The following is a 16,162-nucleotide window of genomic DNA, read 5'->3' as shown; positions in this document are numbered from 1 at the left end:
GATCACCCCCTATTTCAGGGCCTCTCACTTTCGGAGATGGCCCATAGTCTATCTGTGAGGTGTTTCTCCCAGGGCCTCTCTCCCTTCCTGAGACAACCCCATGCACTGGGGTGGCCCTTACTTTTTGATACAGTTTGCATTCTGTTTATGGAATGTGTGTTTCTCTAAATTAATCTACTTGTTAGCTACCACCTTGCTGGGAGCCACCACGGGAGATCCCACCCACGACAAAGGTCATGCAGAGAAGACCTGATAGGCAAAGGCGGATCAGGATTCGAGGGGCTCCCTGGACCTGCTCGAGCATCTACCCCCAAACCAGAATCTGTCTGTCTTACTATTTTATGTCTTTCACCAACTCTTCTGACATTAACAGGGGGCTATCCCCGACCACCTTTTTCTGGAAAAAATCAACTTAGGGCTCTAGCTAATAAGTCTGTTAGACATGATAGGAGTGTTTAAAATCAAACCCCCTCTGTTGGCATTCTAGCTTGTCTGACAGGTTTATCCAGACTCTTGCAGCTACGCATAAGATTATTCACAGCCTCCCAACTGTGAGAGGCACAGGAAGCCTAAAAATATAGAACCTTTCAAAGAGTTCAAAACTATTAGAGTAGTGCTGGTGTAGGATTTCACTGTTGAGCCAGTGCTTGCTGCCAAGTTCCCATATCTCTTATCCACTGTGCACCTGGGAGTGCATTAGTTAACATAGTTGGAATGTAAGAAAAACAAGTGTAGCCTTGAAATTAACCACATCAGACCTTTGAGCTAATTGGTTCTTTCTTGTAACTCACTGCATCTTTGCTCCGTGAGAAATGTAACTCTGTTTAATACTTTCTGAGGCTGACATAGATTAGAAATATAAAGAAAAAACATTTCAAGGGAAAATGAGTTTTCTGGTTGAGCAGCCTTTATCAAAAGAGGGCCATAAAATGTTCACAGGTCTCCAAGGCCAGAAGATAATGTACACAACATTGTTTATGGGAAAGATATGCAGAAAAAAATCCTGGTTTCGATTAAGACAAAATAGACATAATGTTTGGGCTGACTCTGTATGACTTTGCATCTTTCATTTCCCTCTATGTACAAGTTAAGGTATAAAAGCTTCCCTGAAAAATAAAGTGACGGACCAGGACCGGTTCCATGAAAGCCTGGTTCCCCCATGTCTTTCTTTCTTTCTCTCTCTTACTCTCTTTTTCAGGCTGATCCCTTGAAGCATAGAGGCTCTCTGCGTTCACTTTCCTGCCTGGGCTTCTAAGACCTGAACAGGAAGGCGCTCTGCATCTTCACTCCCTCAGGAGACCGGGAGGGCGCCTGCGGCCTCAGTGAACAGAGCAAGTCCCTTGTCTTGGGGTTTTATTGGCTTTCTGTATAAACCAAGGAATATCAGCTTCTATTCTTTCCTCTCTCATTCACTCATTCATTCATTCTCCAATGCCATTTCTCCTTCAGGTTCCCCTAGATCCTGCAGGGGCTGGACCCTGGCACCACCTCATCTCTCAATGAATTCTTTCTGTGATGAGACATAAAGAACCTGAACTTCATTAAGTCCTGAGACCAGGTGTGTGATCTCAATTATTGGGTAGGCCAAAAAGTTTGTGGGGATTTTTCCTTTACATTTTGTGGAAAAGCCCAAATGAACTTTTTTGGGCAACTCTAAAAACAGTGGGTTCAAGACCCAATCTCTGATGTGCAGTTTCAGTTTCAGGAGGGTCACTTTTAAACTTTGCAACATTATCTTAATCCTAGGTCTTTTTGACATGTAAGTTCACCTCTTCCTCTCCTCCACTGGACCACAGAGTCTTCTACATCCAATTTCCCCCAACTCAGTTAAGCTCTCCCCTTGTTTAGGACACCAGACAGTGATTCCTCAGGCTTTCCCTGTGGCTCAGCAGTAAAGTATCTGTCTGCAAGGTAGGAGCTGCAGGAGATGCAGGTTCTATCCTTGGTCAGGAAGATCCCCTGGAGGAGAACTTGGCAACCCACTCTAGTATTCTTGCTTGGAGAATCCCATGGACAGAGGAGCCTGGCGGGCTACAGTCCATGGGGTCACGAAGAGTTGGACGCGACTGAAGCAACTTAGAACACACACGCAGTGATTCCACAGTTGGAGCTGCCCTCAAGGACACTGACAACACACTACACTGCTAAATTTAGTCTCATGGTTGCACACTATAAAACTATCTATCAACACTTTACAGAGGGTCATTCTAGAACAACTGTCATCATTTCAACCAAAAGTATTTTTTTAAAACAACAACTTTGTCTCAGCATATATGAAGCACTGTATCAGAGGTTCTGCCCTCAGGAACGGTTAAATCACATAACTGAGTTGAGAATAGCAGCCAGCCACACGTGCACACAAGGTACAGATGCAGGGCAGACACCGGGTGATTGTGTAAGTGCTTACGTTCTGTGCTAAGTGGTATGCAGAAACTACTCGTGACCATCAGTGTCCTTCAACTCCTGCAGGGCTACCTCCTTCTTGTCTCCCAACCCTCTGCCTTTCAAGACCACGCTGAAGCCTGAATCCAGTGAAGGGATTCTCACTCAGGACAGGAAGACGGAGAAGCCCTCAGGAAACAGCTTTGAAGATTTCCATTTCCCTGGCACTAGGGAGGTGAACTGGGAGGCACTGGTTGCAAGCCCAGATGAGAATTAGTTGGGTGAATAAAGTCCTGAAATCACACCAGGGTAGCTCGTGTAGGCAGATTGGGTAGGGTGTCCCCAGAAGAAAAGAACAAGACTCTGAAGCAGGAGGGAAGAGTGCAGGGCACAGTCTTTAAAAGAACGAAAGAGCCATTGAGGATGTGACATAGTCTGATCAGGACCAGTGAGGTCCGAGATGGCAGAAAACCAACTTCCAGTAGACTTTGAACCTCATTATGCGCTCACTGAACTGAGTCAGCAGAACGACACACTCACAGGTGACATGACAGTTCTGAGGCTGACAATAAAAGGACAAAAAGTGGGCAGTGGCCCAATTTCTGGAAATCTCTGCCTCTTCTCCAAAATGGTTGGAATAATCCCCTTACTTGTTAGCCTATGAAATTACCCAACCTGTAAAAGATAACCACCCCACATTTCAGGGCCTCTTGTCTCCTGAGATGGCCCACACTCTGCCTGTATGGCGTATTTCTCCCCGGGCCACTCTTATTTTCTGAGACGACCCCATTCCCTGGGGCCGCTTACGACCATAGGGACAGACCTAAGAAGAGGTGGCGAGAATACACAGAAGAACTAGTCAAAAAAGATCTTCATGACCCAGATAACCCTGATGGTGTGATCACTCACCTAGAGCAAGACAGCCTGGAACGTGAAGTCAAGTGGGTCTTAGGAAGCATGACTATGAACAAAACTAGTGAAAGTGATGGAATTCCAGTTTAGCTATTTCAGATCCTAAAAGATGATGCTGTGAAAGTGCTGCACTCAATAAGCCAGCAAATTTGGAAAACTAAGCAGTGGCCACAGTACTGGAAAAGGTCAGTTTTCATTCCAATCCCAAAGAAAGGCAATGCCAAAGAATGTTCAAACTACTGAACAATTGCACTCATCTCACATGCTACTAAAGTAATGCTCAAAATTCTCCAAGCCACGCTTCAACAGTAGGTGAACTATGAACTTCCAACTGTTCAAGCTGGGTTGAGAAAAGGCAAAGGAACCAGAGATCAAATTGCCAACATCAGCTGGATCATCGAAAAAGCAAGAGAGTTCCATAAAAAAACCTACTTGTTTTATTGATTATGCCAAAGCCTTTGACTGTGTGGACCACAAACTGTGGAAAATTCTGAAAGAGATGGGAATACCAGACCACCTGACCTGCCTCTTAAGAAATCTGTATGCAGGTCAGGAAGCAATAGTTAGAATTGGACATGGAACAACAGACTGGTTCCAAATAGGAAAAGGAGTATGTCAAGGTTGTATATTGTCACCCTGCTTATTTAACTTCTATGCAGAGGACATCATGAGAAACACTGGGCTAGAAGAAGCACAAGCTGGAATCAAGATTGCCGGGAGAAATAGCAATAACCTCAGATATGCAGATGACACCACCCTTATGGCAGAAAGAGAAGAAGAATTAAAGAGCCTCTTGTTGAAAGTGAAAGAAGAGAATGAAAATGTTGGCTTAAACCTCAACATCAAAAAAACCCACAAAACCTCAACATTCAGAAAACTAAGATCATGGCATCTGGTCCCATCACTTCATGGCAAATAGATGGGGAATCAATGGAAACAGTGACAGACTTTATTTTCTTGGACTCCAAAATCACTGCAGATGGTGACTTCAGCCATGAAATTAAAAGACACTTGCTTCTTGGAAGGAAAGTTATGACCAATCTAGACAGAATATTAAAAAGCAGAGACATTACTTTGCCTTCAAAGGTCCATCTAGTCAAAACTATAGTTTTTCCAGTAGTCATGTATGGATGGGAGAGTTGGACTATAAAGAAAGCTGAGCACTGAAGAATTGATGCCTTTGAACTGTAGTTGGACAAGACTCTGGAGAGTCCCTTGGACTGCAAGGAGATCCAACCAGTCCATCATAAAGAAGATCAGTCCTGGGTGTTCTTTGGAAGGACTGATGCTGAAGCTGGAACTCCAATACTGTGGCCACCTGATGCGAAGAACTGACTCCTTGGAAAAGACCCTGATTCTGGGAAAGATTGGAGGTGGGAAGAGAAGGGGACGATGAGGATGAGATGGTTGGATGGCATCACCGACTTGATGGACATGAGTTTGAGTAAGCTCCAGGAGTTGGTGATGGACAAGGAAGCCCATGGGGTCGCAAAGAGTCAGACACGACTGAGCGACTGAACTGAGAGGATAATGTGCTGTGCTGTGCTAAGTTGCCTCAGTTGATTCCAACTCTTTGTGACCCTATGGACTATAGCTTGCCAGGTTCCTCTGTTCTTGAGATTCTCCAGGCAAGTATACTGGAGTAGGTTGCCATGCCTTCCTCCAGGGGATCTTCCTGACCCAGGGATCGAACCTGTGTCTCTTAATGTCTCCTGCATTGGCAGCTGGATTCTTTACCGCTAGCACCACCTGGGAAGCCCAGAAGGTATTATGTTAAGTGAATTACATCAGACATAGAAAGACAAATACTGCATTATTTTGCTTATATGTGGAATCTAAAAAGATAAACAAATGAAAAACACAACAGAACAGTTATACTAACACAACATTGTAAATCAACTATGCCCCCAATAAAAAATTTAAAAAAAAATTTTGTTAAGCCCATAGAGTTATAGAAACAGATAACAGATATGTGTTCCAGAGCGGGAAGGGGTAGTGGGTGAAAAGAAATAGATGAAGTGGAGTCAGAGGTACAAACTTCCAGGTGCAAAATAAATGAGTTGTGAGTATGAAATGTACTGTGTGGGGAATATAGTCAGTAACTATGTACTGTCTTTGTATGGTGATATATCACAGCTAGAATTATTGCATTGATCAGTATGAAATGCATAGAAATATTGGATCACTATGTCGCGTAACAGGAACTAACATGGTGTTGTAGGTTAGTTATACTTCAAAAACAAATAAATTCAGAAGAGAGATTTCCAGATCTGTGGTTACCATAGGTGGGGGAGCAGTGGGGAAGGGGGCCAGGATGAAGGCAGTCAAAAGGTACAAACTTCCATTCTAAGACAAATAAACATTAAGGATGTCACATGTGTGTGCATGCATGCTAAATCACTTCAGTCATGGCCAACTCTTTGTGACCCCGTGGACTGCAGCACGCCAGGCTCCTCTGTCCTCTGCTATTTCCCAGAGTTGGCTCAGATTCATGTCCACTGAGTCTGATACTATTTAACCGTATCATCCTCATCACCCTTCTCCTTCTGCCTTCAATCTTTCCCAGCATCAGGATCTTTTCCAATGAGTCCAATGGCCAATCAGGTGGCCAGACTATTGGAGTTTCAGCATCAGTCCTTCCAATGAATATTCAGGGTTGACTGCCTTTAGGATGGACTGGTTTGAGCTCCTTGCAGTCCAAGGGGCTCTCAAGAATCTTCTCCAGGACCATAATTTGAAAACATCAATTATTCGGTGCTCAGCTCCAACTCTCACACCTGTATATGATTATCGGAAAAACCATAGCTTTGACTACACGGACCTTTGTTGGCAAAGTGATGTCTCTGCTTTTTTTATATATCTCTGCAGAGAAGTGATTCTTTTCTTTCATTTTCATATGATTAACAAAAGACTCAGACCCAGACAACAGTGTAATAAAGAATCCTATTTTTAAAAATGAGAAAAAGACAACCAACCTCAATTGGGGAAATGAAACTTTTCTCACCCAATTTAAAGTATGACAATAAACAATATTTGTGCAGATGTTCCCCTCACCCCCAGAGGGTAACTATAGTATGGCTGCTTTGAAGCATGACCTTATAAGATCTGGTACAGCTGAAGATGTAACTCTGCTTATTTTCTATAACAATATATACACCTGCTTAAAACAAAATTGGTAATATTCATTAGCGCCCTTTAATAACCTGCTTACATAAAGTGCTTAACAATGTCATGAATATTTCTTGTTGATAAACAAGAACACTTATTATTAAAAGCCTCCAGCTGAGGCCTAACCTGTGCTTCCTCTCTCTGTAACCTCAAGGGGCCTCTGGCCTGATAAAAGGTCACCGGAGGCCTTTGCACACACCACGCTTGAAGACCCCCCACTGCCAGTGAAGACGCTGCATGCTTGACCTGTTCCTCTCATTGATCCACTGCCCACCCCCAAATTGTCCTTCTGTCCTTGATTTTGCTCCTGTGACTGAGGGGGAAATGCTAGGGGTTTCCAGTTCTCCTGGAAATGAAAACTACAGGAGGCAGGAACAGGGAGTGAATGGCAGTAGAGAAGGGCCAGGTAAAGCAGGTGGAATCTTTTGTGTGGCTATAAGCTGCAGCTGTGGGTGGAGTCAGAAGTGACAGGGAGAGAAGGTCACGTGGGTCAGAGGCAAGCTCTCTGCTTTCTCCCTGTCCGTGTTGAGGTTACTAAGCCCCAAATCTAGCATTTTGGGGCCTCTGAACATCGATGGGCTCCAACCTCAGCTCATTTGTGTCTGGAGCCCAGTAATCTTTTTGGCTGGGAAAGATTCAAATCCTATTATTTCCAGGTACAATTAAATTTTTAATTTGCTGAGAAAGACTGAAGGCAAAAGAAGGGGGCAGAGGAGGATGAAATGGTTAGATAGCATCACTGACTTAAAAGACATGAATTTGAACTCTGCAAGATAGAGTGGAGGACAGAGGAACCTGGTGAACTATAGTCCACCAGGCTGTAAAGAGTCGGACGTGACTTAGAGGCAGAACAACAATCCTTTTGGCTCGCTTGTCAGTTCTGAGTCTCCAGATTGACTTTCCCACATTTTCTCCATTTCCTTAGGCCTCTAATTCCACATATTTTTCACTCTCAGCACACGACTTGAACTCCTATTTCATAGAGGGATTAGGAATCGTTAGAGAGCTCTCTCCACTTTCTCCCATCAATTCTATAAACTGGGGACTTCCCTGGTGGTCCAGTGGTTAAAAATCTGCCTTCCAATGCAGGGGACACAGGTTCAATCCCTGGTTGAGAAACTAAGATCCCACATGCTTCAGGACAACTAAAACCTGAGTGCCACTAGAGAGCCAGTGTGTGGCAACTTACTGAGTCCAAGCACTGAAACAAGGGAAACCCCCTCGCACCCCAGTGAAGAGCCCACACGCTGCACTGAAGCCCCAGCACTGCCAAAATACTGATTAATTAGCTAATAACAAATAAAATTCTATAAATTGAACTGCATTGCTATCTGACTTCTTCCTCTCTTCTTCCTGTTGCAGTGGAACAGGGGTTCCCATTCCTGCCCCAGGCCAGTCTCTATGCTTTTAAACTCATGCTTTTAACATTACTTGATGACATAATGCTTCCACTCCCAGCATCCACAATACCTTCTACAGTATGTAAATATTCGGAGTCACTTGAAGCATCAGCCCTAAGAAAACAGCCCCACCCAAGTCTTCCTCCAGATGCCAACCCAGCTCTTGTCTCCATCACAGGCAGAGTGAACAATCCTGGCACATGTCTTAAAAATTCAGACTTCTTTTTCCTTTTTAAACCACAAGGAAGCTTCTTTTCAAACAAATCTGTTTCTAGATGTAGTTGAATGTGGGCACCTGACCCAGCCAAGGGGTGGGAGTTCTACCTTCATTTGTTTGCATGTTAACCTGAGTATTATTCCATAATACGGCTATACCACAGTTGGTTTTCCTTTTCGTCCTTTTTTATAATTTATTTGTTTGTTTCTGGTTGCACTGGGTCTTCGCTGTTGCCCAGGCTTTTCTCTGGTTGGGAGAGCAGGGGCCACTTTAGTTGCAGTGCAGGGGCTTCCTAATGTGGTGGCCTCTGTCATGGTGGAGCGGGGGCTCCAGGGTGCTCGGGCTTCAGCAGCTGCAGCTCACGGGCTCAGTCGTTGCAGCTCCTGGTCTCTGGAGCACAAGCTCAATGGCATGTGGAATCTTCTCAATCAGGGGTCAGACTTGTGTCTCCTGCATTGGCAGGCAGATTCTTTATCACTGAGCCACCAGGGAAGCCCTTTGGTTTCTTTTTTTCTTTCGGTCACACTGCATGCTATATGGGATCTTTGTTCCCCAACCAGTGATGGAACCCATGCCCCTTGCAGTGAAAGCAAGTGGTCTCAACCACAGGACCACCAGGAAATCTGCATATACCGCAACTGCTGATCCATTCCCCTGTTGATGAACTTTTGGAGTATTGGTCTATTATAAATCAAACTACAATGAACATTCTTGTACAAGTCTTCGGGAGACATTTATTTTCATTTCTCTTGGATAAATACTGCAGAATGAAATGGCTGGGTCATGGAGCAGATGCGTGTTTAATTTCATTAAAAACTGCTACACAACTCTCCAAAGAAATGATACCATTTTACAGTCCAGATGTATGAAATTCTATTTGCTTTATGTTGTCACCAACATCAGACACAGCCAGGGCTTGATTTTAGTCTTTTCAGAGAGTCTGAAATGCTTTCTCATTGTGGTTTTAATTTGTAATAATTTCCTGATGTCTAACAATGTTGAGCCCCTTCTTCATGAGCTTCTTGACCATTTGTATATCTTCTTTTACGAAATGTTGGTCACATATCTGACCCCGGAAAGCCATGTAAGTGTGCCTTTAGAAGGATATGGCAGCTTACCTACCATATCATGGTGCGTTCCTGCTCAGTTGCTTCAGTCGTGTCCGACTCTTTGTGACCCCATGGAGCCCGCCAGGCTCCTCTGTCCGTGGGATTCTCCAGGCAAGAATACTGGAGTGGGTTACCATGTCCTCCTCCAGAGGATCTTCCCAAACCAGGGATCGAACCTGAGTCCCTTATGTTTCTTATATTAGCAGGTGGGTTCTTTAACACTAGTGCTAACTGGGAAGCCCCAGCATATAGTGAATTAAACCTCAAGCAAGAAAAACATTCAGCAGCTCAAACCAGGCATGAAAATATCTTGAGATTAAGTTGAACTTTTTAATAAAATGGGATCGAAAGGCTCCACTTCTGCCTTCCCCCCAACTTCTGTTACCAAAGTGCCTTTGCCATGGGTGTTCAGGCAGTCCTTTCATTCCATAGGTTTTGAAGCCATGTAGTAGAGGCCTGGCTATTTCTCTTCTCCTCCCGTCTCACTAGGCAGGCTGCAGAGTCCCAGCAATAGCCCTTGCTTGTCCTGCCATAATTCCTTCCTGGAGAAAAAAAAGGCTTTATTTGTTACTTCCTGTCCTATAAGCCAATTCTTCACTATTGCTCCTGAAGCTTCATGGATAATAAACGAGCAAATGAATAAATCAACAACCAGCTAACCCATCAGGATGTGAGGACAACCCCATCATAATAACTGGAATCTGTGGGAAGCGTTGTAGTTTACAAAATGTTTTCACACATATAATTTATTTTTATCTTCGAAACAAAGTTATAGGGCGTCATTATCATGCCCATTTTATAGATGAGGCCAACTAAGGCCCATAGAGGTTAAAGGAGTGACACATGATAATCAACCTTGGCTGTTCTTAAGGATGGAGCACTGTGGGGCTTCCCTGGTGGCTCAGGGATAAAAACTCCGCCTGCTGACATAGGAGACATGGGTTCAAGTCCTGTGCTGGGAAGACCCCACATGCCAGGGAGCAACTAAGCCAATGAGCCACAACTATGGAGCCTGTGCTCCAGAGCCTGGGAGCTGCCACTACTGAAGCCTGCCCTAGAACCCACACTCCACAACAAGAAAAGCCGCTGCAATGAAAAGCCCATACACTACAACAATGAGTAGCCCCCGCTTGCTGAAACTAGTGAAAGCCCATATGGCAACAAGACCCAGCACGGCCAAAAATAAACAAATAAATACAATTATTAAAAACGACAAAGAATGGAGGACCATGGCTGGCAGTCACAAATGGCAGCATGGTGGAATCAAACCTGTGACTATAACTGCAGACCGGTTCTGGGAGGGAGGTGAGTGGGGATGAAGAGGCAGAGGGAACCAGAGGAGCGTGCAATGCTGACCTGCTTTAACTCCCAAGGATGCGACATGGCTCTTTCTTTCCCGGGTGTGATTTGAGGACTCCCTCAAGGAACACCCACCAATACTGACTTCTGGACACACACAGTGCTTCACATCCCAGCATCATTCATCTCCTTCTCCTAACTAGGAGGACATACTCCTTAAGCTTTTCCCTTGAAGGTCTGTCAATGGCAGAGGCACACAGAGGCCATTCTGGGGGAGAGAGTATCTGAGCAGAGTCACAAGAAGGAGCAGAAAGAGAAAGATTTTTAATCTGATGCTCCATCTTAAACATTCATGAAGGTTGCACATTTTTCTCCACAATAAAGGTGTGGATTTTTAAATGTATGTGCTTTACTATACAAATAATACCCCCTTTGCAATGATGCGTGTCACCTCTGTGCTCTGATGTCCCCTAGCACTGCAGTCCCCAACCTTTGGCACCAAGGACAGGTTTCATGGAAGACATTTTTTCCCAAGGACTAGGATGGGGTGGGGGGTATGGATGGGCTTCAGGATGATTCAAGTGCATTACATTTATTATACACTTTATTTCTATTACTATTATATCAGCTCCACCTCAGATCATCAGGCATTAGATCCTGGAGGTGGGGGACCCACCTCAGACTGGGTCATTTTTCATTTTGAGAAAAAAAAATTTAGGTATTAAGAGCCCTGGTTAAAAATTAAATCGTACCTGAAAATGCTATGACTATATACTTGCTGTCATTGTGACTACAATTCTGTTATCAGATTAGCCCAAGGAGAAGGGGGAAACTGGGGTCAGGAAGGAGAGAGGCAGCAGGAAAGAAAACTGGAAAATTCAATGGACTTGCTCGAGGCCTCTGACTCTGGACATCACAGTGGCAGGCACTATGACAGACTGTGGCCTCCACTGAGCCCCACACTGTGAGGGACAGTGACCAGAACCTGGATTGAAGTCTCCTGACAGTTATGATCTTTTAAAAGAGAAGCTTGATTTTTCAATTTACTGTATTTGTCAGCTATTTACATTATTTGGGAAATTTTGAGCCACTCGACACATGCAGTTTAAAAACCTCATTAGCAGTGCTCATACCTGCTCTGAGTCACCCAGCCTGACAGGGAAATCCATAATTATGGCTGAGACTAACAAGGAAGCCAGCAAACGACACTTCTTTTTATATTTTCCTTGTCCATATGAAAATGGTTGATGAACAGGGTCTTAAATTTAAATTCTGGATTTATATATGATAAAGGTCTTTGTGTGTGTGTGCCCAGTTGCTTGTTCGTGTCTGACTCTTTGTGACTCTATGGTCTAGCCCACCAGGCTCCTCTGTCCATGGAATTTTCCAGGCAAGAATACTGGAGTGGGTTGCCATTTCTTCCTCCAGGGGATCTTCCTGACCCAGGGGTTGAACCCTTGTCTCCTCCATTGGCAGGAAGATTCTTTACCATTGCAACACCTTCTACTATTGACTAACTGCAAGGTAGAGAGGAAAATCAGAGAAAATTCACTTTGAAAGCCACCTTAAACAGGATGAGTTGCATGGCACTTGTCATTTTGATGAGAACAGAAATGCAGTCCAAGTTTCCATACCTTTCTCCTCAGTTCAGTTCAGTTCACTCACTCAGTCACTCAGTCATGTCCGACTCTTTGCGACTCCATGGACTGCACCACGCCAGGCTTCCCTGTCCATCACCCATTCCCTGAGCTTGCTCAAACTCACGTCCAACGAGTTGGTGATGCCATCCAACCATCTCATCCTCTGTCATCCCCTTCTATCTTTCCCAGCACCAGGGTCGTTTCCAGTGAGTCAGTTCTTCACATCAGGTGGCCAAAGTACTGGAGTTTCAGCTTCAGCATCATCCTTCCAATGAACATTCAGGACTGATTTCCTTTAGGATGGACTGGTTGGATCTCCATGCAGTCCAAGGGACTCTCAAGAGTCTTCTCCAACACCACAGTTCAAAAGCATCAATTCTTTGGCACTCAGCTTTCCTGATAGTCCAGCTCTCACATCCATACATGACTACTGGAAAAACCATAGCCTTGACTAGAAGGATCTTTGTTGGCAAAATAATGTCTCTGCTTTTTAAAATGCCATCTAGGTTGGTCATAACTTTTCTTCCAAGGAGCAAGCGTCTTTTAATTTCATGGCTGCAGTCACTATCTGCAGTGATTTTGGAGCCCAAGAAAATAAAGTCTCTCACTGTTTCCATTGTTTCCCCATCTATTTGTCATGAAGTTATAGGACTGGATGCCATGATCTTAGTTTTCTGAATGTTGAGTGTTAAGCCAGCTTTTTCACTCTCTTCTTTCACTTTCTTCAAGAGGCTCTTTAGTTCTTCTTCTCTTTCTGACATAAAGTTGGTGTTATTTGCATGTCTGAGGTTATTGCTATCAATCTTGATTCCAGCTTGTGCTTCATCCAGTCCGGCATTTCACATGATGTACTCTGCATAGAAGTTAAATAAGCAGGGTGACAATATACAGCCTTGACGTACTCCTTTTCCTATTTGGAAGCAGTCTGTTGTTTCATGTCCAGTTCTAACTGTTGCTTCTTAACCTGCATACAGATTTCTCAGGAGGTCTCAGGTGGTCTGGTATTCCCATCTCTTTGAGAAATTTCCAGTTTGTTGTGATCCACACAGTCAAAGGCCCACAAGATGGCAAAGTAAAAGGATGTGTGCTTATCTTCTCCTGCAAGAACTCCAAAATTACAACTTACTTTCTCCTCAACCTCCCATGTTTATTCCCTCTCCTAGATCCAGACTCACTTGACTCACCAACTCCAGAAGATGGTGGGAGCCAGAGGAGATCTCATTGATTATCTGGTCTCATCCAACTTTTTGACTCTATAAATGGGAAAGTAGAGTCTCCACTGTTGGCTACCCTCAGCTGGTTAGTGGAGTATCAGAGACTGGGAGCTGGGTCTCTAGACATCCAGGCTGGGGATCTTTCTGCCAGAGGCTACCAGAGAATTGCTATCTTGTGAAGTTTGAGAGGCAGACAACTGATTGGAAGAGGCATGAGGTCAGGGGACTGGTCATAGAGTTCCATTTGCACCGCAAGGACATTGCATGCATGTAGAGTGTATTTTTGTTTTGGAAAGCCTGGGGACTGAGGGAGATTATAGCAGGTGACAAGGTCCCCGCAAGCCCCTTCTGGCAGCATGAACGCAACTCACGTGCAGAGCCATTTTTGGCATCCCTAGGAAGAGATGGAGAATCATTCAGGAAATTCAGTAAATTCCTTTCAAAATATCAAAAATTACTAAGATCATCCAAAAATTACTAAGAAGCTCCAATACTTTGGTTACTTGATGTGAAGAGCCGACTCATTGAAAAAGACCCTGATGCTTGGAAAGATTGAGGGAGGAGAAGGGGATGACAGAGGATGAGACAGTCAGATGGCATCACTGACTCAGCGAACATGAGTTTAGGCAGATTCCTGGAGATAGCAGAGGACAGGGAAGCCTGGTGTGCTGCAGTTTACAGGGTCACAGAGTCAGACACAACTGAGCAACTGAACAACAGCTAAGATCCTCATATGATAGCACTTGGGTTTAATCATCCATTGGGTCAGTAGATTGCAATGGTAAGAATTAGGCTTTAGGACTTCCCTGGTGGTACAGTGAATAAGGATCGGCCTGCCAGTGCTGAGTACACGGGTCTGATCCACGGTCTGGAAAGATTTCACGTGCTGCAGAGCGGCTAAGCCCGTGAGCCACAACTACTGAAGCCTGTGTTCCTGAAGCCTGTGCTCTGCAGCAAGAGAAGCCACAGCAACGAGAAGCCCGTGCCCCACAGCAGAGAGTAGCCCCCACTTGCCACAACTAGAGACAGCCTGTGCAGCAATGAAGACCTAGCACAACCCAAAATAAATAAATGAATGAATTTAAAAAAATTAGGCTTTAGGGAATGTAAATTGGTGCAGCTGCTATGGAAAACAGTATGGAGGTTCCTCAAAAAACTAAAAATAGAGTTGCCATATGATCCAGCAATTCCACTTCCGGGGATATAGCCAGAGAAAACTAATTTGAAAAGATACATGCACCCCAGTGTTCACAGTAGCACTATTTACAATAGCTATGACATGTAGACAACCTAAATGTCCATTGACACATGAATGGAAAGGCAGATGTGGTGCATACGTACAATGGAATACTACTCAGCCATAAAAAGAATGAAATGATGCATGTGCAGAAACACAGATGAACCTAGAGATTGTCAGACTAAGTGAAGTCAGATGGAGAAAGACAAGCCATCATACATCACTGATGGATAGAATCTAAAACATGACGCAGGGAATTCCCTGGTGGTCCGGAGGTTAGGATTCCAAGCTTTCACTTCTGAGGGTGTGGGTCCAATCCCTGGTTGGGGAACTAAGATCCCACAAGCTGTGCAGCCAAAAGTGATAAAAATAATAAAATAAATGAGACAAATTTATCTGTGAAACAGAAACTGACTTCACAGACATAGAAAGCAAACTTGTGGTTGCCAAGCAGGCAGTAGGGAGTTTGGGGTTAACAGATACAAACTATTATATGTAAAATGGGTAAACAAGGTCCTACTGTGTGGAACAAGGGATTATATTCAGTATCCTGTGATAAACTGCAATGGAAAGAATATGAAAAAGAATGTCTGTATGTATAACAGAATCATCTTGCTATACGGCAGAATTAACATGACAGTGTAAATCAACTCTACTTCAATAAAAAAATTGTTTTTTTAAAGAGTTAGGCTTTAGAGTGCAACCAATCTGGGTTCAGGCCTAGGCTGTACCCCTTACTACTATTCTACTAGGCTTGCTGTACAAGCTCAATGCATGTTAGCTGCAGTTGCTGTTGATGCAGAAAAGAGACAGTGACAAGTGGACACTGAGGATACAGTTGACTCATACTCATTTGTATTTTAAAAGTAGAACAGCATCTACTTGAAAGACTGGTAAATATCTGTGACTGGAATTATTTACTCAGACCACAGATAATGCTTTGTGTGCAAACTGGTTGATTTGAGCCTGTTAGGGTAAATCACTCTCTGGGGTCATTGGACCATGGTTCCAGTACCTCTGATGCAGTAGAAGAACGTGGATTTTGGAGTTTTACAGTCCTGGGTTCACATCCCAGCTGTGCCATGTCCTACATGTGTAACCTTTGATAAGTTGCTTAACTTCTCTGAGTCTCATTTTCCTCATCTCTAAAATAAAGGATAATACCTACCTCACAAGGTCGTTGGGAGGATCAAACAATACAATGTCCACAGCAACCTAAGGGACTGCTGCCGCTGCTAAGTTGCTTCAGTCCTAATGGACAATGGGTGTCAAATAAATGCTCATTTGTAGTCTCATAACTTGGGCAAAGTTTCATAATCCACGTGAGTTTGAAAGCCATTTTTTAAACTGCAGAGGGCTTGGACATTAAGACCTTCATACCTGGAAGGACTGGAGGCCCCTTCTCTGAAAACAGGGAGAAGAACAAACTCAGCTCCACAGTCAACAGTCCTTTCTGTGTTTTATGATTTCTTGTATTCTCTGGAGACAGCTTCCGTCTCTACCCAGTATCTCTTACCTAATTTAACTCTTCACCACTAGCTCTTCTCCCTTCCTTGATCTTTCTGCTCACTCCTAGCTGGTAAG

Source organism: Capra hircus, chromosome 11 (assembly GCF_001704415.2).
Source record: "Capra hircus breed San Clemente chromosome 11, ASM170441v1, whole genome shotgun sequence".
Taxonomy (NCBI): domain Eukaryota; kingdom Metazoa; phylum Chordata; class Mammalia; order Artiodactyla; family Bovidae; genus Capra; species Capra hircus.
This window is presented reverse-complemented; position numbering follows the sequence as displayed.